General features: G+C 38.6%; 1 protein-coding gene across 3 annotated transcripts in view; it reads left to right on the top strand.

The window, feature by feature from the left end:
* LRMDA (leucine rich melanocyte differentiation associated) overlaps window positions 1-27,351 on the top strand; it is a 1,119,641-nt gene that overhangs the window by 739,377 nt on the left and 352,913 nt on the right. The gene's annotated exons all lie outside the window — the stretch shown is intronic.

Genomic DNA, 27,351 nt, shown 5'->3' with positions numbered 1-27,351 from the left:
TCTGTAGCTCACTTTAAAGCTGAATATTTTTTAAAAAGGCCCATTTGCAATTTAGCAGTCAAGATATTAAACATGATTAGGCTGTGCTCTTAGGAGAGAAGAAAAGTCATTTTTATCAAGCAGCAGGAAAAGTCTTGGCTGAAATGGGAGACTTGACACCTGATCTCAGCTCTGTCAGTGATTCACTGGGTAATTCAGGGGGAAGACACCAGTTTTTGGTGTTTCCATTTCCTCACCTGTATAGTGAGGTTGTTGATCACTAAAGATATGTTCTGGTTTAAGTTTTCAGCTGTCAATGAACTATAGCTAGTACATTGATTTAGGTGTTTATCTTTAAAGCACTTAACATCCATTTTCTCATGTTAACTTTCCACACCCTAACATAGGGAGAGAAAAGGTGAAGTGAAAGCCTACAGACTTTTGCAGAGGTCTACATGGTGTGTGAACATGATGCAATCGTGGGGAGACCAGAAAGTTCATCAAGCCCATAAGTATCTCCCTTCTGGGCTGCCTCAGAGTCAAGAATTCCACAATGACTGTTTGCTAATCATTGCTAATGATTCTTACAGGCCTTTGGGTTGGTTGAGTGAGTGAGTGGGAGCAATCGCTCAGTCGTGTCTGACTCTTTGCGACCCCATGATTTGTAGCCCACCAGACTCCTCCGTCCATGGGATTTCCCAGGCAAGAATACTGGAGTGGGTTGCCATTTCCTTCTCCAGGGTTGGGTTGGTGAGTCATCCATTAAAATGTAAATGTCCCTGGAAGGTGTAGGGAGAACCTTTAAGCTCTTTATCACCTAAATCTTCCATAGGGATGAATTGATCAGTTTCTTTCCCATCAGCCACCTGGTTGAAAACACAGCCTGTGGGACTGAGCTCGTGGTTGATGTTGGGATGTCCCTGGAAGGGAGCAGAATGGTCGTACAGAGAGGTGAAGATGTGCCCAGAAAACCAGCTAGGAGTTCCTAGGGTTTAGTCAGTTGCTATTCTCTACCCAGACCCTCAAAATCATACTGACCAAACACATGGGACTGCCACTGCGTCCTTGGAGGGCAGCATGCTGTGGGCACTAACTGAAAGAAAACGTGTGGAAAGGCTGTCAACCAGACACCCTCTCCTGAGCCTGCAGATCATGGCTGAGGGTCAGCCTCCGGGCTCTCTACCCTTCATACCAGATGCCTGTGAGCAGCTTTAGCACCCAGGCCTGAGTCCTGGTCAGTCTCTAATGTGGCCACTTCGAGGCATGGGCAGACCCTGTCCAAGGACTTCAGCTGGGACATTTGTTTTGACGCCTCCTCCGCTTTAAGTGGCATCCAAACAGCTATTTAGAACGTTGACTCTGGCTCCCATCACAAAGGGGACCTGAAGGGTAGTATTTTATGTGTTTGGGGCTTCTGTTTTTCCTCCGTCACAAGCACAGAAATCTGTCCCCTCCACCTCTCCAGTGACTCCCCTAACAACGCGTGTTTCTACCTCAGCTGACCCTGGCCTCTTAACACACTGGGCTGTGAATAAAATACTACGGCTGTCATAACACAAGGTTAAATGAAGTCTTCAAAACCTGTCCATTAAACGGATTTGTGCATGTGTGTTGTTCTCGCAGCCTCCCTCTGGATATAGCTTGTCTTGTTTCATGGACAGCCAAGCTCTGGGTCTTTGTCTTTGTTCACTGTTGTGTTTAATTCCCCCCTCATTCATTAATCATCCTTTGCCTATTTATACCAGTGGCAAGTATAGCGAACACAGTCAATGCCTGCTTTTGTTTTGGTGGCACCCTTTGTGGGGACAAAGGCAGAGCTAATTATTAACTGTGAAATGACGTTAAAACTCTTAGATCAGCGCCAAATGCTGCATCCACTGAGACAGTTTTGTTTTCACCTTTAAGAGCTTATGGGCAAAGCAACTGGGGTGGCTGTATTTAGCTGTGAGTCTGGAGAAGCAATGCCAGCTCTCAGATAATTAATAGAGGCGCTCCATTAAAGTTCAGCCAGGCAGCTGGAATCAGGTGCTCTGTGTATGCCTCTCTACAGCCCATACCTAGCGGGGCCTCCAGACCTTATGGGGGCTGACCAGGAAGAGAGCACTTTCAGCCATGGGGCCACATGAATAGCTCCAGCCTTTCCATTTATATTTCCCATGGTCTGAAGACGGTGGTTGTCAGCTCAGAATAACTTTTATATCTTCCAGGCTGACTCTGATTTTCCTTTGCTATTAGGCATTTTATGGAACCAATTTTTCATTATAGTTATTTCAGGTGGTTACAATGGCACAGGGATTGTTATGCTCACCTTCTTGGAGAGCCTTTCCCTGACCACCTTTTCTAAAGTAATCCCCTAAGCCCACAACCATCCCCAGTCACCTTCTATTCCATTACCCAGTTTTATTTTTTTCCATGACCTTTGCCACTATTTGAAATAATTTTATGTGTTTATGTATTTCTTGTCTGTTTGACTACTTGAAGAATGTAAGTGCCTGTATCCTTAGCACGTAGAATGGTGCCTGGCATGTACCGTGAGCCAGGTAAATAATTATGTGACTTGGTGATTGAATAAATGAGTGAATGGATAGAAAGACTTTTTTTCCCTAGGAAAGTGATTGGTTAGCTTTATGTAATCATAGGCACAAGACTTTAAATTTCGCCCTCTGTCTGATCAGCCATGTCTTCATGACATGAGCATTTCCCACTATCCTGGAGCCAGTCCTCTGACTTCAATCCTCTGTCCCTGTTCCCAAGGATCAGTGGGTCTTTACTTAGCTTTTGGATAAAGTAATTCAAATCTTGTGGGCTTTGTTTCTAGAGTGTTCACTCTGTATTCTCCCCTGAACCTGCCCTTTACCTGCGCATTATTTTTCATGTGGACGATTACTTATTTCTAAGACGTATATTAGATGATTCTTTGTCACTGAGCTATGGGTCCCTTCTTTGTGTTATCTATGGTTTCCATCCATGAGTGGATCTGTTTCTGACTTCTTTATTCTGTCCTTGGGCTGTTTTCGATTTCTGAACCAAAGTCATAACTTTTGTTTTAATTGAAGTAGAGTTCATTTACAAAGCTGTGTTAGTTTTGAGTATACAGCAAAGTGATTCATTTATATATTAATATATGTATGTGTGTGTGTATTTATTTTTTTCAGATTCTTTTCCATTATAGGTTATTATAAGATACTGAGTATAGTTATCTGTGCTATGTAGTATGTCCTTGCTGTTTACCTATTTTATACATAGTAGTGTGTACATGTTAATCCCAAACTCCTAATTTATCTCTCCCTCACTTCCCACCATCTCCTTGGATAACCATGTTGATTTTCTATGTCTGTAAGTCTATTTATGTTTTATAAATAAGTTTATTTGTGTATTTTTTTAGAGTCCACATATAAGTGGATATGATATTTGTCTTTGTCTGACTTACCTCACTTAATATGATAATCTTTTGGTCCATACATGTTGCTGCATTTGGCACTATTTCTTTTTTATGGCTGAGTAATATTCCATTGTATATATGTACCACATCTTCTTTATCCATTTATCTGTCAGTGGACATTGAGGTTGCTTCCATATCTTGGTTGTTGTATATAGTACTGCTATGAACATTGGAGTGCATGTATCTTTTTTAAATTAGAGTTTTTTTTGAAATCTATGCCCAGGAGTGGAATTGCAGGATCATGTGGTAACTCTATTTTTCGTTTTTAAGGAACCTCCATACTGTTTTCCATAGTAACTGTACTGGTTTACATTCCCACTAACAGCATAGGAGGGTTTCTTCATTACAGTAACTTTATAATATCTTTATATATCTTAGGGTAAATTCCAATATTTTTCTCTTCTCTAGAATGATTTGGTTTTTTCTAGTCCTTGGGTTTTTCATGTAAAATGCAGAACCAACTTATAGTTCACTAAAAATCAAAGTTTTCATTGGAACTACATATAATATATAGACCATACTGAGAAGAACTGAATCTTCCCATTTATAGGCTCAGATAGTAAAGAATCTGCCTGCAATGCAGAAGACCCAGGTTTGATCCCTGGGTGGGGAAGATCCCCTGGAGCAGGGAATAACTGCCTACTCCAGTACTCTTGCCTGGAGAATTCCATTGACAGATGATTCTGGAGGGTGACAGTCCATGGATTCACAAAGAGTTGGAAATGGCTGAGCAACTAACACACACATTTTATAAAGTGCATCCTTATTTGTATAGATTTTTAAAAATCTATAACTTGATGGTATTTATATTCACAGACTTGTACAGCCATCATCACTGTCTAATTTTAGAACATTTTTATCACCCCAGTAAGAAACCTTGTACCCATTAATAGTCACTCCCCATTCATCCTGCCAGCACCTGATGAATACCAATCTCCTTTCTATCTCTATGGATTTGCCTATCCTAGGCATTACATGTAAATATTTGGTCTTTTATGACTAGCTTCTTCTGTTTCATATATTTTTAAAGTTTATCCATATTGGATCATATACCAGAAGCTCATTGTTTTCCATGGCTAAGTGATATTCCGCTGTATATATCTTCTGTTTTATTCATTCATCCAATGATGCTTGGTTGCCACTTTGGGTTGTTTTCATTTTTTGGCTATTGAGAGTAATACTGTTATAAACATTCCTGTATTTAGGTTTTCCTTGTTTTATTTTTACATAAAATCTTGCATTTTCTTTGTTAGTTTCTCACCAGGTACTTATATTTTGTTGATGTTACAAACTGTTTACTTTATTTATTAATTTATTTATTTTATTAGTTGGAGGCTAATTACTTCACAACATTTCAGTGGGTTTTGTCATACATTGATATGAATCAGCCATAGAGTTACACGTATTCCCCATCCCGATCCCCCCTCCCACCTCCCTCTCCACCTGATTCCTCTGGGTCTTCCCAGTGCACCAGGCCCGAGCACTTGTCTCATGCATCCCACCTGGGCTGGTGATCTGTTTCACCATAGATAATATACATGCTGTTCTTTCAAAACATCCCACCCTCACCTTCTCCCACAGAGTTCAAAAGTCTGTTCTGTACTTCTGTGTCTCTTTTTCTGTTTTGCATATAGGGTTATCATTATCATCTTTCTAAATTCCATATATATGTGTTAGTATGCTGTAATGTTCTTTAACTGTTTACTTTAAATTGCACTTTTCTGTTTCTTGTTTATATATTAAAAGGCTTTTGTTTTTGTTTGTTTGTTTGTTTGTTTTTTTATTTTTTTAAATTTTTTATTAGTTGGAGGCTAATTACTTCACAACATTTCAGTGGGTTTTGTCATACATTGATATGAATCAGCCATAGATTTACACGTATTCCCCATCCCGATCCCCCCTCCCACCTCCCTCTCCACCCGATTCCTCTGGGTCTTCAGTGCACCAGGCCTGAGCACTTGTCTCATGCATCCCACCTGGGCTGGGGATCTGTTTCACCATAGATAGTATACATGCTGTTCTTTTGAAATATCCCACCCTCACATTCTCCCACATAGTTCAATAGTCTGTTCTGTATTTCTGTGTCTCTTTTTCTGTTTTGCATATAGGGTTATCGTTACCATCTTTCTAAATTCCATATATATGTGTTAGTATGCTGTAATGTTCTTTATCTTTCTGGCTTACTTCACTCTGTATAATGGGCTCCAGTTTCATCCATCTCATTAGAACTGATTCAAATGAATTCTTTTTAATGGCTGAGTAATATTCCATGGTGTATATGTACCACAGCTTCCTTATCCATTCATCTGCTGATGGGCATCTAGGTTGCTTCCATGTCCTGGCTATTATAAACAGTGCTGCAATGAACATTGGGGTGCACGTGTCTCTTTCAGATCTGGTTTCCTCAGTGTGTATGCCCAGAAGTGGGATTGCTGGGTCATATGGCAGTTCTATTTCCAGTTTTTTAAGAAATCTCCACACTGTTTTCCATAGCGGCTGTACTAGTTTGCATTCCCACCAACAGTGTAAGAGGGTTCCCTTTTCTCCACACCCTCTCCAGCATTTATTGCTTGTAGACTTTTGGATAGCAGCCATCCTGACTGGCGTGTAATGGTACCTCATTGTGGTTTTTGATTTGCATTTCTCTAATAATGAGTGATGTTGAGCATCTTTTCATGTGTTTGTTAGCCATCTGTATGTCTTCTTTGGAGAAATGGCTATTAAAAGGCTTTTGTTAGTATGCTGTAATGTTCTTTAACTATTTACTTTAAATTGCATTTTTCTGTTTCTTGTTTATATATTAAAAAAGTTTATATATTAAAAGGCTTTTGTATTGACCTTTTTTTTAATATACAATATCCAAACTGAAGTTTTGTTTTCTAAGTAGACAGTCATAGTATTAAAAAAAAAAAAAAAAGTCAATACATGTTTGTTTCTTTCTTTCCATTCCTTATAGCTTTATTTCTTTTTCTTGTATTATTGCACTGTATAGGGCCTCCAGTGCAATGTAAGTGTGATATGAGAGGGTCATTTTGCAGTTTTTTTGAGATACAGTTCACAAAATTTTCTCAAAACAAAGGTCACTATTTTAAAGTGTCAAATTCTTTGTGTTTTTTTTTAAATATATTTATAAGATTGTACAACCATCAACACTATCCAGTTCTAGAATAGTTCCATTATCTCAAAAAGCAACCCTATAACCATTTACATTCACTCCCCAACTTCCCCCTTCCTTCAGGCCCTAACAACTATAATCTACTTGCTGTTTCTATGGATCTGCCTTTTCTAGTCACTTAACAAAAATGGAATCATACAGTATTTATCCTTCTGTATCACACTTCTTTCACTTAGCGTAATGTTTTCAAGGTTTATCCATGCTGTATCATGAATCAGAACTTCATTACTTTTATGGCTAAATAATATTCCAGTGTATGGATGTACCATATTTGCTTATCTATATGTCAGTTGATGGACACCAGTTATTTACACTTTTTGGCTATTAAAAGAATGCTGCTATGAATATTTTTGTATAAGCTTTTATGTGAATGTGTTTTTCATTCTCTTGGGTATACACTTAAGTGTCTGTGTTATATGTTAACTCTATGCTTACTTTTTTGAGGAACCACAAAATTATTTTCCACAGGGATAGCACCATTTTATATTAACATTGGCAATGTATGAGAGTTTTAGTTTATCCACATCCTTGCCAATACTTATTTTTCATTTTTTAAAGCTTGTCTTGGTTTTGATTTGCATTTCTCTGATGGCTAATGATGTTGATCATCTTTTCATCTGCATATTGGTCATTGTATATATTCTTTACATAACTATTCAAATCCTTTGCCCATTTTTAGATTGAGTTATTTATATTTTGGCCTTCCCTGGTGACTCAGTGGTAAAGAACCCACCTGCCAATGCAGGAGACACAAGTTTGATCCCTGGTTCAGGAAGATTCCGCTTTAGAAGGAACCGGCAACCCACTCTAATATTTTTGCCTGGGAAATCGCATGGACAGAGAAGCCTGGAGTCCATGGAGTTGCTAAAGAGTTGGACATGACTTAACATCTAAATGAAAACAATATTTTTATTGTTGAATTATGAGTTCTTAATATATTCTAGATATTAAAACTTTATGAAATACATGATTTGCAAGTATCAATATTTTCTTCTAGAGGTTGTATTTTCACTTGATAGTATCCTTATTGAAAAATATTTTAATTTTGATTGTGTCCAGTTTATCAATTTTTTGTGCTTTTGGTGTCAGGTCTAAGAAACCATTGCCTAACCCAAGGTCATGAAGACTTAGACATAAGTGCCCTTCTAAAAATTTTAGTTTTAGCTCTTATAAGTCTTTGACCCATTTTGAGTTAACTTTTATATGTGGTTTGAAGTAGGAGGTCAATTTCATTCTTTTAATGTGGCTGGCAAGCACTATATTTGTAAAAAACTAGAGAGTAGATGATCTTGTCTGGTTCCTGGATTTAAAAGCATTCTGTACTGCTAGGTTTTTGTTTTTATTCCCTAACCTGGTATATATCAAGTTGATTCTAATTCTGATAATCTAAGAGTTTAAATTTCATAGTAGATTCTTCACTGGACTATGAGGACTCTCTAGGACCAATGCCATCCTTTTCATTAGAAATATTTCCTTTTTTTTAATTTTGATACTCAGATTTTGGGATTTCTTATTACTGTAGCATAACCTAGTCTGTTCAAACTATTTCATTTGACAAGTATTTATCAGTTTCCAGGTATGAACAGAGCCATCAATTATGGTCTCCTAGAATGAACTGGATGGAGAAGGAAATGACAGCCCACTCCAGTGTTCTTGCCTGAATCTCAGGGATGGTGGAACAGTGTGGGCTGCCGTCTATGGTGTCGCACAGAGTCAGACACGACTAAAGTGACTTAGCAGCAGCAGCAGCAGAATGAACTGGAAATAGGAAATGTCTCTGCTCTCAGATACCTTATAATATAGCTAAATTGTCTGATTATGGCAACTCAGGATAATTATAAGCCAAGTCTAATATAGAACTGTGTCTTTAAAACAAAAGAGTGGTTAGTTTTGGATGTGTTTCATCTGTGAAGACTTCCTCTAAGAGAGAGAGAGAGAAAAAAAATCACTTTTTCCATCTGTGCTGGAGGAAAGTAACTCAAACACAGTCAGGAAAAGTGGATTTATGCAACATAAATGGCTAAACGTGACAGCCTCTGGCTGATTGAAAGTGTCAATGTTATGGTGCTTAGGTTAATGGGACCCTTTAACTTCTTTTCTGAGCTTTTCCTCTCAGCACAGCAACCAGCCCCCTCCATAGGCTTAGAAGCCCTGGAGGGCATTTCTTTGTGCCCTGATATCTTACCGCTCGTGGGTGATGGTAACTCGTAGTTATGCATCTCATTTCTCTAATATGGACAAAGCAGACTGTTCCCTTCATGAATCAGAGTGAACAGAAGACCTTTCCCACTTCTTCCTACTAAAATCTATTTCCTATATAAAGCCTACTAAAACAGGCCCCAGTGACCTCCCTTCTTGTGGATTAATTGCAGACCTAAACTCTACTCATGACTTTCTGTAAACCACATTCAATTGTTATGTATTTTCTTAGGCATCTATTCTATTTCTCCAAATTTAAGGTCAAGATGTTCCTGGCCTTGTGTTATTTAACTTGAGTCCTTAGCTCAGGGCCTTGCGAAATGAAAATTGATATTTTTTAAAGAGACAATGCTTCTAAGAAGTAATAGAAAACATTATTAGAAATGGTAAAATCAGTAACATGTCACCATGATTAATATTATTAAAGATGCAACCATTTAAAAATTGGTTCAATGAATTGACTCACTGAATATCAGAGCTACAAGAAACCTTGAAGATTGTGTTGAATTTGCATCTACTATTGCTGGATGTACAACACAGAGACAATTGGTTTTGTTGTGGTTGTTCACTCACTCAGTTCAGTTCAGTTCAGTCCAGTCGCTCAGTTGTGTCCAACTCTTTGCGACCCCATGAATTGTAGCACGCCAGGCCTCCCTGTCCATCACAAGCTCCTGGAGTTTACTCAAACACATGCCCATCGAGTTGGTGATGCCATCCAGCCATCTCATCCTCTGTCGTCCCCTTCTCCTCCTGCCCCCAATCCCTCCCAGCATCAGGGTCTTTTCCAATGAGTCAACTCTTCGCATGAGGTGGCCAAAGTATTGGAGTTTCAGCTTCAACATCAGTCCTTCCAATGAACACCCAGGACTGATCTCCTTCAGGATGGACTGGTTGGATCTCCTTTCAGTCCAAGAGACTCTCAAGAGTCTTCTCCAACACCACAATTCAAAAGCATCAATTTTTCAGTGCTCAGCTTTCTTCACAGTCCAACTCTCACATCCATACATGACCACTGGAAAAACCATAGCCTTGACCAGATGGACCTTTGTTGGCAAAGTAATGTTTCTGCTTTTTAATATGCTATCTAGGTTGGTCATAACTTTCCTTCCAGGGAGTAAGCATCTTTTAATTTCATGGCTGCAGTCACCATCTGCAGTGACTTTGGAGTCCCCCCAAAATAGTCTTTCACTGTTTCCCTTGGTATCTCTAATTTTCTTGAAGAGATCTCTAGTCTTTCCCATTCTGTTGTTTTCCTCTATTTCTTTGCATTGATCGCTGAGGAAGGCTTTCTTATCTCTCCTGGCTATTCTGTGGAACTCTGCATTCAAATTTGAAATTTTTCATTTCAAATCTTTCATTTTTTCCTTTGCTTTTTGCTTCTCTTCTTTTCACAGCTATTTGTAAGGCCTCCTCAGACAACGATTTTGCCTTTTTGCATTTCTTTTCCATGGGGATGGTCTTGATCCCTGTCTCCTGTACAATGTCATGAACCTCTGTCCATAGTTCATCAGGCTCTCTATCAGATCTTGTCCCTTAAATCTGTTTCTCACGTCCACTGTATATTCATAAGGGATTTGATTTAGGTTATACCTGAATGGTCTAGTGGTTATCCCTACTCTCTTCAGTTTAAGTCTGAATTTGGCAATAAGGAGTTCATGATCTGAGCCACAGTCAGCTCCAGGTCTTGTTTTTGCTGACTGTATAGAGCTTCTCCATCTTTGGCTGCAAAGAATACAATCAATCTGATTTCAGTGTTGACCATCTGGTAATGTCCATGTGTAGAGTCTTCTCTTGTGTTGTTGGAAGAGGGAGTTTGCTATGACCAGTGCATTCTCTTGGCAAAACTCTATTAGTCTTTGCCCTGCTTCATTCCGTACTCCAAGGCCAAATTTGCCTGTTACTCCAGGTGTTTCTTGACTTCCTACTTTTGCATTCCAGTCCCCTATAATGAAAAGGACATCTTTTTTGGGTGTTAGTTCTAAAAGGTCTTATAGGTCTTCATAGAACCGTTCAACTTTGGCTTCTTCAGCATTACTGGTTGGGGCATAGGCTTGGATTACCGTGATATTGAATGGTTTGCCTTGGAAATGAACAGAGATCATTCTGTCGTTTTTGAGATTGCATCCAAGTACTGCATTTCGGACTATTTTGTTTACTATGATGGCTACTCCATTTCTTCTAAGGGATTCCTGCCCACAGTAGTAGATATAATGGTCATCTGAGTTAAATTCACCCATTCCAGTCCATTTTAGTTTGCTGATTCTTAGAATGTCGACATTCACTCTTGCCATCTCCTGTTTGACCACTTTCAATTTGCCTTGATTCATGGACCTAACATTCCAGGTTCCTATGCAATATTGCTCTTTACAGCATTGGACCTTGCTTCTATCACCAGTCCCATCCACAGCTGGGTATTGTTTTTGCTTTGGCTCCATCCCTTCATTCTTTCTGGAGTTATTTCTCCACTGATCTCCAGTAGCATATTGGGCATCTACCGACCTGGGGAGTTCCTCTTTCAGTATCCTATCAATTTGCCTTTTCCTACTGTTCATGGGGTTCTCAAGGCAAGAACACTGAAGTGGTTTGCCATTCCCTTCTCCAGTGGACCACATTCTGTCAGACCTCTCCACCATGACCTGACCGTCTTGGGTGGCCCCACATGGCATGGCTTAGTTTCATTGAGTTAGACAAGACTGTGGTCCTGTGATCAAGTTGGCTAGTTTTCTGTGGTTATGGTTTTAGTGTGTCTGCCCTCTGATGCCCTCTTGCAACACCTGCCGTCTTACTTGGGTTTCTCTTACCTTGGACATGGGGTGTCTCTTCACGGCTGCTCCAGCAAAGCGCAGCCACTGCTCCTTACTTTGGACCAGGAGTATCTTCTCACAGCCGCCCCTCCTGACCTTGAACGTGGAGTAGCTCCTCTCGGCCCTCCTGCGCCCATGCAGCAGCTGCTCCTTGGAGGTGGGGAGTCACTCAGTTGTGTCCAATTCTTTGCAACCCCATGGACTCCAGCACACCAGGCTTCCCTGTCCTTTACCATCTCCAGGAGCTTGCTCAAACTTATGTACATTGAGTTGGTGAGGCCATCCAACCATCTCGTCCTTTGTTGTCCCCTTCTCTTGCTGCCTTCCATCTTTCCCAGGATCAGGGTCTTTTCTAATGAGTTGGCCCTTCGCATCAGGTGACCAAAGTATTGGGGTTTCAGAATCAGTCCTTCCAATGAACATTCATGATTGATTTCTCTAGGATTGACTGGTTTAATCTCCTTGCAGTCCAAGGAACTCTCAAGAGTCTTCTCCAACACAACAGTTAAAAATCGTGAATTTGTCAGCACTTAGCCTTCTTTATGGGTTCAGTTCAGTTCAGTCACTCAGTCGTGCCCAACTCTTTGCAACCCCATGGACTACAACATGCCAGGTTTCCCTGTCCATCACCATCCCTGGAGCTTGCTCAAACTTAGGTCCATCAAGTTGGTGATGCCATCCAACCATCTCATCCTCTGTCTTCCCTTCTCCTCCTGCCTTCAATCTTTCCCAGCATCAAGGTCTTTTCTAATGAATCAGTTCTTTCCATCAGGTGACCAAAGTATTGGAACTTCAGCATCAGTCCTTTCAGTGAATATTCAGGACTGATTTCCTTTTTAATTGACTCTTTTAATCTCCTTACAGTCCACGGGACTCTCAAGAGTCTTTTCCAACACTACAGTTCAAAAGCATCAATTCTTCAGTGCTCAGCTTTCTTTGTAGTCCAACTCTCACATCCATACATGACTAATGGAAAAACCATAGCTTTGACTAGACAGACATTTGTTGGCAAAGTAATGTCTTCTGCTTTTTAATATGCTGTCTAGGTTGGTCATAGCTTTTCTTTCAAGGAGCAAGCATCTTTTAATTTCATGGCTGCAGTCACCATCTGTGGTGATTTTGGAGCCCAAGAAAATAAAAGTCTGTCACTGTTTCCATTGTTTTCCCATCTATTTGCCATGCAGTGGTGGGACTGGATGCCATGATCCTCATATTTTGAATGTTGAGTTTTAAGCCAACTTTTTCACTCTCCTCTTTCACTTTCCTCAAGAGACTCTTCAGTTTCGCTTTCTGCCATAAGGGTGGTATCATCTGCATATCTGAGGTTATTGATATTTTTCCTGGAAATCTTGATTTCCAGCTTTTGCTTCATCCAGCCCAACATTTTGCATGATGTATTCTGCATAAAAGTTAAATAATTTTTTTTTTTTTAAAAGTAAAATTTTACATGCTTTATTCAAAATTATTTTGTCATATAAAACTTGGCTGTGTTTTATAAAGTTGTCTTAAGGAAAGCAAATGTAGTGATGCTTTTAATATATTTTTAATATACTAAATTTTTTTTTTTTTTGCTTTTATTTATTTATTTATTTATTTTTTATTTTTTTTTTATTTTTATTTTTTTTTTCCAGTGGGTTTTGTCATACATTGATATGAATCAGCCATGGATTTACATGTATTCCCAATCCCGATCCCCCTCCCACCTCCCTCTCCACCCGATTCCTCTGGGTCTTCCCAGTGCACCAGGCCGAAGCACTTGTCTCATGCATCCCACCTGGGCTGGTGATCTGTTTCACCATAGATAGTATACATGCTGTTCTTTTGAAATATCCCACCCTCACCTTCTCCCACAGAGTTCAAAAGTCTGTTCTGTATTTCTGTGTCTCTTTTTCTGTTTTGCATATAGGGTTATCGTTACCATCTTTCTAAATTCCATATATATGTGTTAGTATGCTGTAATGTTCTTTATCTTTCTGGCTTACTTCACTCTGTATAAGGGGCTCCAGTTTCATCCATCTCATTAGGACTGGTTCAAATGAATTCTTTTTAATGGCTGAGTAATATTCCATGGTGTATATGTACCACAGCTTCCTTATCCATTCATCTGCTGATGGGCATCTAGGTTGCTTCCATGTCCTGGCTATTATAAACAGTGCTGCAATGAACATTGGGGTGCACGTGTCTCTTTCAGATCTGGTTTCCTCAGTGTGTATGCCCAGAAGTGGGATTGCTGGGTCATATGGCAGTTCTATTTCCAGTTTTTTAAGGAATCTCCACACTGTTTTCCATAGCGGCTGTACTAGTTTGCATTCCCACCAACAGTGTAAGAGGGTTCCCTTTTCTCCACACCCTCTCCAGCATTTATTGCTTGTAGACTTTTGGATAGCAGCCATCCTGACTGGCGTGTAATGGTACCTCATTGTGGTTTTGATTTGCATTTCTCTAATAATGAGTGATGTTGAGCATCTTTTCATGTGTTTGTTAGCCATCTGTATGTCTTCTTTGGAGAAATGTCTGTTTAGTTCTTTAGATCTAAATGTAAGACCAGAAACTATAAAACTCCTAGAGGAGAACATAGGCAAAACACTCTCCGACATAAATCACAGCAAGATCCTCTATGACCCACCTCCCAGAATATTGGAAATAAAAGCAAAACTAAACAAATGGGACCTAATGAAACTTAAAAGCTTTTGCACTACAAAGGAAACTATAAGCAAGGTGAAAAGACAGCCCTCAGATTGGGAGAAAATAATAGCAAATGAAGAAACAGACAAAGGATTAATCTCAAAAATATACAAGCAACTCCTGCAGCTCAATTCCAGAAAAATAAATGACCCAATCAAAAAATGGGCCAAAAAAAGTTAAATAATTAGGGTGACAATATACAGCGTTGATGTACTCCTTTCCCAATTTGGAACCAGTCCATTGTTCCATGTCTGGTTCTAACTATTGCTTCTTGACCTGCATACAGATTTCTGGAGACAGGTAAGGTGGTCTGGTAGTCTCATCACTTTAAGAATTTTCTGCAGTTTGTTCTGATCCACACAGTCAAAGGCTTTGGCGTAGTCAATAAAGCGGAAGTAGATGTTTTTCTGGAACTCTCTTGCTTTTTCTATGATCCAGCAGATGTTGGCAATTTGCTCTCTGGTTCCTCTGCCTTTTCTAAATCTAGTTTGAACACTTGGAAGTTCTCGATTCATGTATTGTTGAAGCCTAGAATTGGAGAATTTTCAGCATTACTTTGCTAGATTGTGAGATGAGTGAAACTGTGTGGTAGTTTGGACATTCTTTGGCATTGCCTTTCTTTGGGATTGGAATGAAAACTAATCTCTTCCAGTCCTGTGGCCACTGCTGAGTTTTCCAAATTTGCTGGCATATTGAGTGCAGCACTTTTAACAGCATCATCTTTTAGGATTTGAAATAGCTCAACTGGAATTCCATCACCTCCACTAGCTTTGTTCATACTGATGCTTCCTAAGACCCACTTGACTTCCCATTCCAGGATGTCTGACTCTAGGTGGGTGATCACATCATCATGGTTATCTGTGTCATTAAGATCTTTTTTATATAGTTCTTATGTGTATTCTTGCCACTTCTTAATATCTTCTGCTTCTCTTAGGTCCATACTGTTTCTGTCCTTTACTGTGCCCATCTTTGCATGAAAATTCCCTTGGTATCTCTAATTTTCTTGAAGCAATCTCTAGTCTTTCTCATTTTATTTTTTTCCTCTGTTTCTTTGCATTGATCACTTAGGAAAACTTTCTTATCTCTCCTTGCTATTTCTTGGAACTCTGTATTCAGATGGGTTAAGAGTAATTAAAAATGCTATTCTTTCCAGTAATCCAGCGATTCCAACACACAGCTCTATGTCCTAAAGACTCTTGCATCTATGCATAAAGTAATGTTTATAAGGATGTCCATTATAACACTGTTCTTCGGAAAACTGGAAACAAAATAGATGTCTATTAATAAAGGTTTAGATAAAATACACCCAATGCATGAGGTAGAATTCTAGATGGAAGTTAAAATGGATTGATAGGAAGAGATCTTAAAGTCACATGGTAAATAGAAAATATATGAGTATCATATCATTTTTTATGGAAACAATTATCTTGTTTCTGGATAAATATACATGGTGATAATTTAAAAATTAATTTTTATACTTTTAATTTGGAAGAAAATGTTTTAAAGTGTTTATGCTAAAACCTAAACCATTTAATATTCTTATTTTCAAAGGAAGAAAATAACATCAAGAGTTGTGCATGATGTGTGGACAGTGATTAGGCCCTATATTTAGGAAAAGAAGTATTAAAATTCTTCTGAGGTTATCAGGGAAGTTTGAACACTGACTAAATATTTGATATCAGAAATTGTAAATTTTATAGGTGTCATAATTATGTTGTGGTTATATGTCTAAAATTTAAAAGTCCTTATCTGTTAGAGATACCCAGCCATATATATGGGAAAAATTATATGATATCTGGGATTTTTTAAAAAGGAATATGCTTGAGAGAAAAGGAAATGGATGGAGTTGTGTTCAGTAGAAAGAAGATTAGCTGTGTGTTCACTTATGAACACATGGAGGTTCATTCTGTTAATACTATAATCCCTATGCTTATGAATACAATTTTTTTGGGAAATGTCCCAAAGAAAAAGTTTTAAAGATTGGCCTAAAAAAACAGAACTAGGTTCTAGAAGGAGTACTTTTCATCCCAGTGAGCCCAACTGGTTGGACTCCCTCAATTATTCAGAATAAGCAAAGGTGAATAATCAGGTTTTGCTTAAAATTATCTTCCTGTTAGATAAAGTTTCACACAAAGAATAATGTGTATATATCAAAAATAGTCCACAGTTGAGCCATCAGTTCTGGTTGATGTGTATCTGGGATTTCTTTTTCTTTCTAAACAAGCCGTAGTAACAAAGCCTTGTGATTGAGAGTGTGGGGCCTGAAATATCTGTAAGCAACCACCAAAGGGTGGGAGGTTCCTCATTCCAACTTTATGATGTCCTGAGAAACTGTTGAGATAAGCAAAAAGGCTGAAAAATAAATGAGAGATAACTGAGATAATGGGAAAAACAGAAGGAAACAAGACAACCCTCCACTCTTTGGCTTGAGAAATTTATTATGCCAAGGAAGATAAATTGGAGAAACATGAAGAGGGAAGGAGATCTTGTCTCTGCTTCATGCATTTCCCTTTAAGTGACTGAGCAATAATACAGAAATAAAAGAGTTCAAAACAGAGCCGTGTGCTCAGCCAAATTCATGGTTCCTAATGATTTTCAACTTTGGCAGAAGCCTCACATGTTGTACTTGAGTAGTTTTCTTGATTTCGAGTTATGCATGTAATTCATCCTGATCAGAATGCAGCTGATGAGCCAGGATCCGTTTGCCAGTTGGAAATGAGGACACGAGTCCCATGCTGACACCAGCCTTCCTTCTACACATCAAAAATGTCTACAGTGTCATCAGTTTGGACAGTTTTGGGAAGCAAACAAACAAAACTTGTGAAATCAGTTTTTTGGAGTAATCTTGGCCAATTAATTGTCGTATTACCTATTTTCTTTTCCTACCATGCTGTCCACATATTAGAAAGACACAGTCCAAGATTATCAAACTAAAACCCATGAAACAGATGATATTGGGCAGAGGGGGCACTGATGTCTTGTAATAAGACAGAGGAAGATGAGGGGGAATGAGATAGGACAAGAGTTAGTGCCTTAGATGATTTAACCAAAAGAAGAGCCCTTGTTGCTAATTCTACTCAGTGAATGCCACGGGAGGAGAATCAGATTCCAGTGCACTTTGTTTTTAAATAGTAGCTGAGTTTTAGTTCAAGATGAAGAGAGCTAGTTTTTTTTTCAGTTCAGTTCAGTCGCTTAGTCCTGTCTGACTCTTTGCAACCCCATGGACTGCAGCACACCAGGCTTCCCTGTCCATCACCAAATATTCTTCGATGTTGATCAATTCATTCACAGCCTTAGTTCACTGTTTTTTTGACTTCTAAATAAACCCAACTGACAGGTCATTCCTGCCAATTAATCACTTGTGGATTTTCTTAATATAACCCAAAATATTTGTCAATCTGGTGTGTGTTGCTTACATGTTCATAAGTTTTGTTAAGGTACTCAGTGTTGTGCGTGTACTTTGGGATAGAACTAAATTGTTGTGGGATGATGCTTTCAAGAAACAGCTTTTTATAGAAACAGGTTGTTTGTTTAGGAAGGTATATAGATATTTACAGAGAAGGCAATGGCACCCCACTGTAGTACTCTTGCCTGGAAAATCCCATGGACAGAGGAGCCTGGTGGGCTGCAGTCCATGGGGTCGCTAGGAGTCAGACACAACTGAGCGACTTCACTTTCACTTTTCACTTTCATGCATTAGAGAAGGAAATGGCAACCCAATCCAGTGTTCTTGCCTGGAGAATCCCAGGGACACAACTGAAGTGACTTAGCAGCAGTGGCAGCGTAGATATGTAGGTAGGTAAGTGGATGGATGAATAGGGGCTGGGCGGGAGAAAGAAAGGGAGGGGATGGAGGGAGGGAAGCAGGGAGGGAGGGAGAGAGGGAAAAGTGGTAGAAAGAGAAAGGACAGGATCAGCGGCAGAACCAGGCACACCCGAGGGTTCTGATTCTGAATCCATCATTCACTAGCCCTATCAATTTGGGCAGTTTAGTTAACAAACCTCTTTGAGCCTTACATTACTTACTTATGTAGAAAATGCAGATAATAGTATCTGCCCTGCTGGGTTGTTATGAGGATTATAGATAATGGTACTTTTGTTGAAAATAAGAAAATGAAAGGGAAAAATAGTATATTTTTTAAAATGAAAAAAATTTCCTCCAAAGCATTATGTTCTGTCATTATAATTCCAGGTGTTAGTTCAGAAAAAGACCAAAAGACAGTTCCCAGTCTCAAACACATGGGAAATTATGTTAATAACAAACTGTGAGCTTCTTATGACAATAGTGACATTTTTGGAACATAAATGGCAGCTCAGTCAGCATCTCCTTGTAACTATATCAAAGAAAGACAGTTGTAGCTTTGTTCTCAGTGTGACCCACTTGGGGTTTAGCTTCTTGTTGATGGATATTATCATTTTTAATGTCAGTAAATAATGTGATGTCAGATAAATGACCTGTTTCCTTTCTGTGGATAAAGCTCATTTATCTTTAGGGAGCTCGAGTGAGTAGAGAAATTTGAGCGGGATCAAGTGTTTCCGAATGTGCAGGATTGGAAATATCTTATTAATCCTACTTAACATGAGTCCCAGCCAGTTGGGTTCAATTCTAAATATACGTCTGGTAAATCAATGAAAGTGTGTACTTTTACCATTGACTGTGTCCTACTGATTGGAGAGAAACAGAAAGAAAATATTTTCAAGTTGAAGAAAATGATCTTTCTATAAAGCTTACTCCTAATCTATCACTACTTTGAGAAATCATAATGGTGTGAAATTAAAGATCAAAAAGTTGTGTTTTAATTGACTCTACTGTTAATATCTTTGGGGATCACAAAAATAAATACAGTGGAGTAAAAGAGGTTCTGGAATCATAAGATTCTCATGATTTTGATTCCTGGGCTAAAGTGTCGGATTCCTCCTTAAGATACCCACTGAAAATCCTATATGTTTTATTTCTGAGGATGAGACTCTTGAATCTATTGTCTGTATTGTGATGTAAATGACTATACATTTAGCTAAAACTACACTGATGCTGTTTTCTATGATGAGAGATTTGGTCAAGGCAAAATGAGAACATATTTCTTTTCTGGAGACTATCAAAATAGGATGGCAACCATCCCACTGAATTTTTTCTTAATGAAGTAAAGATCACTTTGGGCACTTCTTTAAACAGCCCTCTAGAGGTTTCTCGGGCCATCCATGGAATCTCAGAGAACCAAGCCTGGATGTTTCTTGAGGGATCACATAATACAAATGCCTACTTTTTTTTTTTTTTTAAATAATGAGAAATCAGAGGTAAGGTATTTGTTCTAGGTCATATGGTGGGTTTGGAGTGTAGGAAATTGAATACGAAGACTCTTTGTCTTTACTAAACAGAGTGATGTTTTGTCAGATACCGAAATATCTGCTGATTTGATGATTTAAAAATCTGTTTGAAAATTTTACAGATTTACCTGTGTCAGTTCCATCAAGTTAGAGAGTTGGCAGGGAGGGTAGGGTCATATTTATTTTACTCTCCAATGAGCAGTGTCCACAAAGACAGTCTGTCCACCTATCTAGAATTAGGGAGTCAGCAAACTAAAGCCCATGGGCCACATATGACTAGTGGCCTGTTTTTGTAGATCTGACCTAAGAATGGTTTTTATATTTTTAAAATATTGTTTAAAAAATAAAACAGCAGAGAAGAGTATGTGGTTAAAAGACTATATGGCTTTTGAAGCCTCAGGTATTTACTCTCTGGCCTTTTGTTTGCTCATCCTCAGCTGGAATATTCAGAGAAGGAGGCTCTGTGACCTTCCTTGTTGATAACACAATACTCTTTTGTTTGTTATTTTATATTTTTAAAATTAGCATCATAGGTTGCAGGAAAAGAGAGGACCCAGTTTGAAAGAATATCTGTGTAGGGCCAGTTTAAGGAAAAGTTTTTTTTGTCCTCAGAAGTAATCCACCTGCTTTATGAATTATAAATTCAATACTGACCTGAAACATGTGCAGATTCCTCTCTATTCTTCCACAAAATTTTGCTGATTTTTTAGCCACAAGATTTTGTGTTACATAGTTTCTCAACAAACCACATCTATTTCCTGAACTACCTCAAAATAGTTTGTGCTCCAGGAAAATCTGGTTAAGGAGCTCATATACTACATTACTGGGAACCCATCTGGGTCATGCTGAGTTTCCCATGTTGATCAGGAGACCATACTTTGGTGTCTGCACAGAAAATGTGCCTACAGGTAGAATTATGTCCTGAAGTCCTTGTGACTTCAGTTTTCAGATCTGGGCAGTGGCTGTCTTCAGCTTCCTTGCCTTCCTTCCTTCTTTAGTATTTGAACAACTTTGTTCAAATGTAATCATTGTTCTGGAACTTGGTGAACCTGACAATGGTATTTGGCAGTTTGTTTTTTTAAAGGATTTTTAACATATTTATTTGGACTGAAAATGGAAATATGGCATCAGAAATTCCTTTAGGGAAGGATAACAGACAATTATCAAAAAAAATAAAAATATTCACCTATATATAACTTACTATAATCATGTTTTACTAAAAAAATTCTATGTAGCTTTGCATGGTGTCTGTATTGTAGCCAATGAGGTTTATCCAAGGCATGATTATTGCTAATCATGTGAAAAACTTTTTAAAATTGTAGAGTACTAGAGAATGTAAAGAATTTTTCATTCAGTTAAAAAAAAAATTAGCGTAAAGTGATCAGATCAGTTTCCATATCCCTCATCTCCACATTCTTCTGCTCACATTCTTAAATTTAGATCTTATTTTAACATTGGCTTGGAATTCTAAAATACATACGCATTCCATGAGACTCACTATTTTTTTTTTCTTGGAGCCAAGACATAATGTAGAACAAAATTAACTGAAATTGGAAAGGCATTCACTATAAAGATACTTTATGAACTGTGAATGACAAGGTAGGGAGGAAAGAAAGAAGTACAAGGAGGGAAAAAATAGTATGTATCACAGAAGTCATTTATATGAGGAGTTAAAAACTGCTAATAGTCTATCTCCCATTCCTTAGAGTAGCTCTTTCCAGCCTGTGCCATAGTAATCCCAAAATAATTGGCAGGAAAATTTGCTACAGGTATGGGCTTCTCTCATTCCTCGGTTGACAAAGAATCTGCCTGCAATGCAGGAGACCTGCGTTCGATTCTTGGGTGGGGAAGATCCCCTGGAGCAGGAAATGGCAACCCACTCCAGTATTCTTGCCTGGAAAATCCCATGGAAAGAGGAGCCTGGTGGGCTACAGTCCATGGTGTCGCAAGAGTCGGACACGACTTAGCGAATAAACCACCACCACCACCACTGCAATTGAGTAAAAATCTGTTGCTGATATGATTCTGTAGCATAAAAGTAGATCTTGTTCCTACAACTAACCATTCCTCAACTGGTTGTAGTTCCCAGAATAATTCAACTCAAGTAAGTATTGACATTTATGTCTGATCTTTGTCCCATGAGAGAAATTTCTTTAATCCTCTTTCGGCCACAGTCTTTGGCACGTCTAAAGTGTTCTCCCCCTCAGAGATGGAAATGGTTTTCCCTGCTGCTTGGCCCATTGAAGCTTCTCTTCTTTATCCCACTGTTGGAGAAGCTCTGCCATTCTTCTCATACTAGCAGAGAGGAAACTTGTATTAGGATTGATGGTTAAATAACTGAGGCTCTGGATTAGCATTGTTGAGGAAAAAGGATGTAAGTCTGTGCCCTCCTGGGAATTTTCCTCAGCAATCATTTGAGGAGACTCAGAAGCAAGGATGGTTTAATCTTGGTGGATGGTCTATGGAGATCTAGTCTTAGCCAGAAATTCCTCTTGGCGCATGGATCTTGAAAGTAAGCAACCACAAGGTTTGGTCAAGTTCAAGTGCTCAAGGTTTTAGAAGTTAGTGAACAAAGACTATAGCCCAGTTTTACTAGTAGAACTGGTAGACTCACCAGTGGTTTGTAGTAAGAAACTCTTACTTGTCATTTCTGGTGGGACAGTTCTCCTATGAGTGAAGCTGGCCCATACATTTTAAGCTTCCCATTCTTGATCATTGACTGTCAGTAGTGCTCCATAGCCATTGGAACCACCACCACCAACAAAACTCCACAAATGTTTACTAATAGTCACCTCTTAGTGGGAAAATAATGCCTCTGGTTGAAAACCATGCAACAGCCTCACCTCTGGATGGTAGCCATTTTTTCAATGTAGCTTACTATAACCTGTGCCTGAGGATATCCAGAGAAGAAGCTGAAAGGTAAAATAATCACGAGTTGGGCCACATACTTTCAATCATTTGTCCAATTGATTCTGGTCCTCATACAAATTTCAGGTCATTTTATTGCTATTCAGAGCTCAACAGGGAACTGGGGCTAGAAGACAAAGAGCAGTACCCTCACCATGGAGTCCAGGAAGGTAGGGGCTAGGCTGGCTAATGTTTTAGACTCAGAGAAACTCTGAATTTGAAAAAAACTGAAACTGATTTGTCCAACCTATCATGCAGTAGAAGAATGCCTTGGTAAACAAGGACATCCTTAATAATGGCCATATATTGATCTTCAAGTCTAGGCCAGGGGACTTTATTAATAAATAAGATCCTAAAGATTCTTATGTTGGGCCTCTGGGACAGCCTCTTGGAGAGACGATTTTATTCATGTTCAATCAGTTCAGTTCAGTCACTCAGTCATGTTCTACTCTTTGTGACCCCATGGACTGCAGCACACCAGGCCTCTCTGATTGTCACCAACTCTCAGAGCTTGCTCAAACTCATGCCCATTGAGTCAGTGATGCCACTGGACATTGGTTTATTAATTATGAGTCAGACTGTTAGAGTTCAGTTCCTGCCTCCACTACTAACTACCTCTTTCTTGAGCAAGTTCTTTGCTTCTCTGGGCCTGCCTGTTTCCTACCTATAAAGTGGAGATAATATTATTACCAGTCTCACAGGTGTTTTTGGCATTCAGTGAGTTAAAACATAGGAAGTGCTTAGAAAAGTACCTGGGACTTAGTAAACATAAAATAAATATTAGCTATTATTAGTGTATGTACTAAATTCAAGACAGATTAATATTTAGTTTTGTCTTATAGTTAGATGTGCATTTGCTTCCTATAAGGTGGCAAATAGTTTGTGTTGATTTGTGCAGCTACATCTGTCTCTAAAGAGAAGATGGTTTAAGACCTTTTGTCCCTAAATTTTACTTGACTTTCTTTCTCTTTTGTTTAATGAAATATTTTCTTCACATTAATAAGATATAATTGATATAACTGACTTACTGAATAATCTTAATGTGTACAACATGTTCGTTTGATGGATATGCAGAATGATGACCACCTTAGCATTAGTTAACCTCTCCAATATGTGACAAAATTATTTCTTTTTGTGGCGAGAACATTTAGGATCTCTCTTAACAACTTTCAAGTATCCAATATGTTATCATTAAATATGATCACAGTGCAGTACAGTTGATCCCTAGAACTTTTTCATCTTTGAAATGGAAGTTTGTACTCTGACCAATGTCTTCCCATTTTCCCTACCCAACACTTTCTGGTAACCACCATTCTACTCTCTGTTTCTTGGAGTTCACCTTTTTTAGTGTCAACATATGAATGATCTAATGTGGTATTTGTCTTTCCCTGTCTGACTTCTTTCACTTAGCATAATGCTCTCATGTGCAAATGGCATGATTTCCTTCTTTCCCGTGGATGAATAATATACTGTGTGTGTGTGTGTGTGTGTGTTTGTGCACGCGTGTACGTGCCACCTTTATCCATTCATCTGTTGATGGATATTTAGATTGTTTCTATATCTTGGCTATTGTTAATAGTGCTGCAGTGAACATGGGAGTGCATATATCTCTTTGATATCATGTTTTCATTTCCTTTGGATATATACCCAGAAGTGGGATTACCAAATAATATAGTAATTCCATTTTAAATTTTTTGAGGAACACTCGTACCATTTTCCATAGTGGCTGAACCAATTTACATTCCCACTAATAGTGTACAGGTTTCCCTTTTAGTATCCTTATCAACACTTGTTATCTCTTGTGTTTTTGATACAGCCATTCTAACAGGTGTGAGGTGATATTTTATTGTGGTTTTAAATTTGCATTTTCCTGACAATTGGTGATGCTGAGCATTGTTTCAGTATTTGTTGGCCATTTGTGTGTCTTCTTTGGGGAAAAAAAATCTTTTTAGTTCCTCTGCCCATTTTTAAATTGGATTATTTGGGCAGGGGGTTGTTGTGATATACCACATTAATATAGTGGAAAGTAAAAATCATATGATGATTTCAATAGATAAAGAAAAAGCACTTGACAAAATTATAACATCCTCTCTTGATTAAAAAAATACCCAACAAATTGAGTATAGAAGGAATATCTGAACATGATAAAGGTCACATGTGGCAAACCTATAGCTAACATCATGTACTATGCTGTGCTTAGTCACTCAGTTGAGTCTGACTTTTTGCGACCCCATGGACTGTAGCCCACCAGGCTCCTCTGTCCATGGGGATTCTTCAGGCAAGAATACTGGAGTGCATTGCCATGCCCTCCCCCAGGGGATCTTCCCAACCCAGGGATCAAAAGCAGGTCTCCCACATTGCAGGTGGATTCTTTACCATCTGAGCCACCATGGAAGCCCACAGCTAATATAATGCTCAGTGGTAAAAGATTCAAAGCGTTTCCTCTAATATAAGGAACAAGATGAAGTTGCCCACTCACACTACCCTTATTCAACATAGTACTGAAAGTCTTAGGCAGAGCAATCAGGTGATACAATGAAATAAAAGGCATCCAAGTCAGAAATGAAGAAATAACATTGTCTTTGCAGATGATATGCTCTTATATGTAGAAAATTCTAAAGACTACCAAAAACTTGAAACTATTCAATGAAATCAATAAAGTTGCAGGTGACAAAATCAACATACAGACATCAATTGTGTTTCTGAAGATTATAGCTTTAAAAGAAATAAAAGAAATAATCCTATTTATAATAGAATCAAAACTAATAAAATACTTAGGAATAAATTTAATCAAGGAGGTAAATGATCTGTGAACTGCAAACTTAAAAGACTATGATGAAAGAAATTAAAGAAGACATAGATTAATGTAGAGATATCCCACATTCATGGATTAAAACAATTAATACTGTTTAAATGCCCATGCCATGTCTATCAAAATTCCATTGACATTTTCCACAAAAATAGGAAACACAATCCTAAAATTAGTATGGAAGCACATGGAAGACTCTGAATAGCCATCACATTCTGAGAAAGGACAAAGCTGGAGGCATCACATTTCCTGATTGATTTCAAACTATATTGCAAAGCTATAGTTATCAAAACAGAACAGCACTGGCATAAAAATAGACACATACACCAGGGAAACAGAATTGAGAAAGTGGAAATAAATGCTCACATATACAATCAACTAATATTTGACAAGAGAATCAAAAATACAATGGCAAAAGATAGTTTCTTCAAGAAATGGTGTTGGGAAAATGAGATAACCACACACAGAAAAATGAAATTGAACCCTCATCTTACACCATTAACAAAAGCTAACTGAAGATGGATTAAAGACTTGAGCATACAACCTGAAACAGTGAAACTCTTAGAAGAAAACAGGGAGCAAGCTCCTTGTCATCAGTCTTGGCAATGATTTTTTTTGGATATGATACCAGAAAACCCAACCAACCAGAGAAAAAACGAATAAGTAAGATTACATGAAACTAAAAAGGTTCTGCACAACAGAAGAAACTCCTGCTTTCTTAAGGTAGTTACCCTAGAGTTAATAGAGAAAGTTTGTCAAATTCATGATCATTCCTCTACTCTGCTTATTGCTCTGCCACTTCCAAACTAGTCAGCAAGTGGAAAAAATGAATGGGAAGGATTTGAAATGTGACCACAAGCAGTGAGTTCTGGAGGCAGAGTGTGATCCTTCAAGGAGGTGCTTCCCTAGGGTATGGAGCCAAAGTCTCCTTAGTTAAGTATATCTTAAAAAGTGAGCAATAAGATGTATATTGGTGGTCATGAAGTAGTAACAGCAACTAGATCCACCCTCCTGCACTGGACAAAATATGTGAAACAACAAATGGCAAACATTGGACAGTCAGCAGCACAGAACATTGATCCCCATGAGAAAGTACAGAGTGAGCCCTACGCTTGCCTCAGCCTGCTCTCTAAAGAGTAGATCTAGGCTAGAGCACAGGGATGGGAAAATCAAACAGAGGCTGCTGGTCTCCCTGTGTTGAGTAGACGATTAAGAATTAGGGGAAACCAAAATGACTAGAATCCTTAGAGAACAGGAGAAAGGAGAGAGTCAATGGAAAGGAGAGAGCTCTATAGAAAGGAAGTGCTGGAGATTTTTATAAGAGATTCCTCTCTTGGTCACAGCTGACTACTTACTGATCAATGTGTGGTGTGAAGAAATTACTGGAAATTAGGGAAAGAACAGACAGAACAGCCCTTGGATCTCTCACAAGACCTGATATATACTGTTCCCAGTAACTAGGATGGAAAAATAATATACAGGGCACCCAGTAGAGCATGTGGAGGGTATTGCCTGCATACCAGGGCAGAATGAAGGACAGCTTTGGTCTCTCCTCACAAAAACTGAAAGGCAACCTCAAAATGACCAAACTGTTTACAGGTAACTAAACTGTGTCCCAGAGGAGGAGAAGGGGTAGGGAACTCAAAAATATTTAAATAAATACTAAAATACCCAGCCCCCAGCCCAATCAACTTTGTGATATAGGAATTATCATCCCTAATAGGGAGAAAAATCTGTCAATAGGAGCAGACATAGGTGATATGATTGGCAAACAAAGGCATTAAAATAGTTATAGCTGTTTTGTGTTCTTAATGAGTGAGTGAGTGAAGTCACTCAGTCGTGTCTGACTCTTTGCGACCCCATGGACTGTAGCCTACCATGCTGCTCCATCCTTGGGATTTTCCAGGCAAGAGTACTGGAGTGGGTTGCCATTTCCTTCTCCAGAGCATAAGGTAAAGGAAAGCATCAACATCCAATGAAGTGATATAGAATTAGGAAGTAGGAGCCAAAGTAAACTTTTAGAGATA

The sequence above is a fragment of the Cervus canadensis genome, chromosome 8, assembly GCF_019320065.1.
Source record: "Cervus canadensis isolate Bull #8, Minnesota chromosome 8, ASM1932006v1, whole genome shotgun sequence".
NCBI classification, from domain to species: domain Eukaryota; kingdom Metazoa; phylum Chordata; class Mammalia; order Artiodactyla; family Cervidae; genus Cervus; species Cervus canadensis.
The sequence above is the reverse complement of the archived record's forward strand: the minus strand, read 5'-3'. Positions and strand labels throughout refer to the sequence as shown.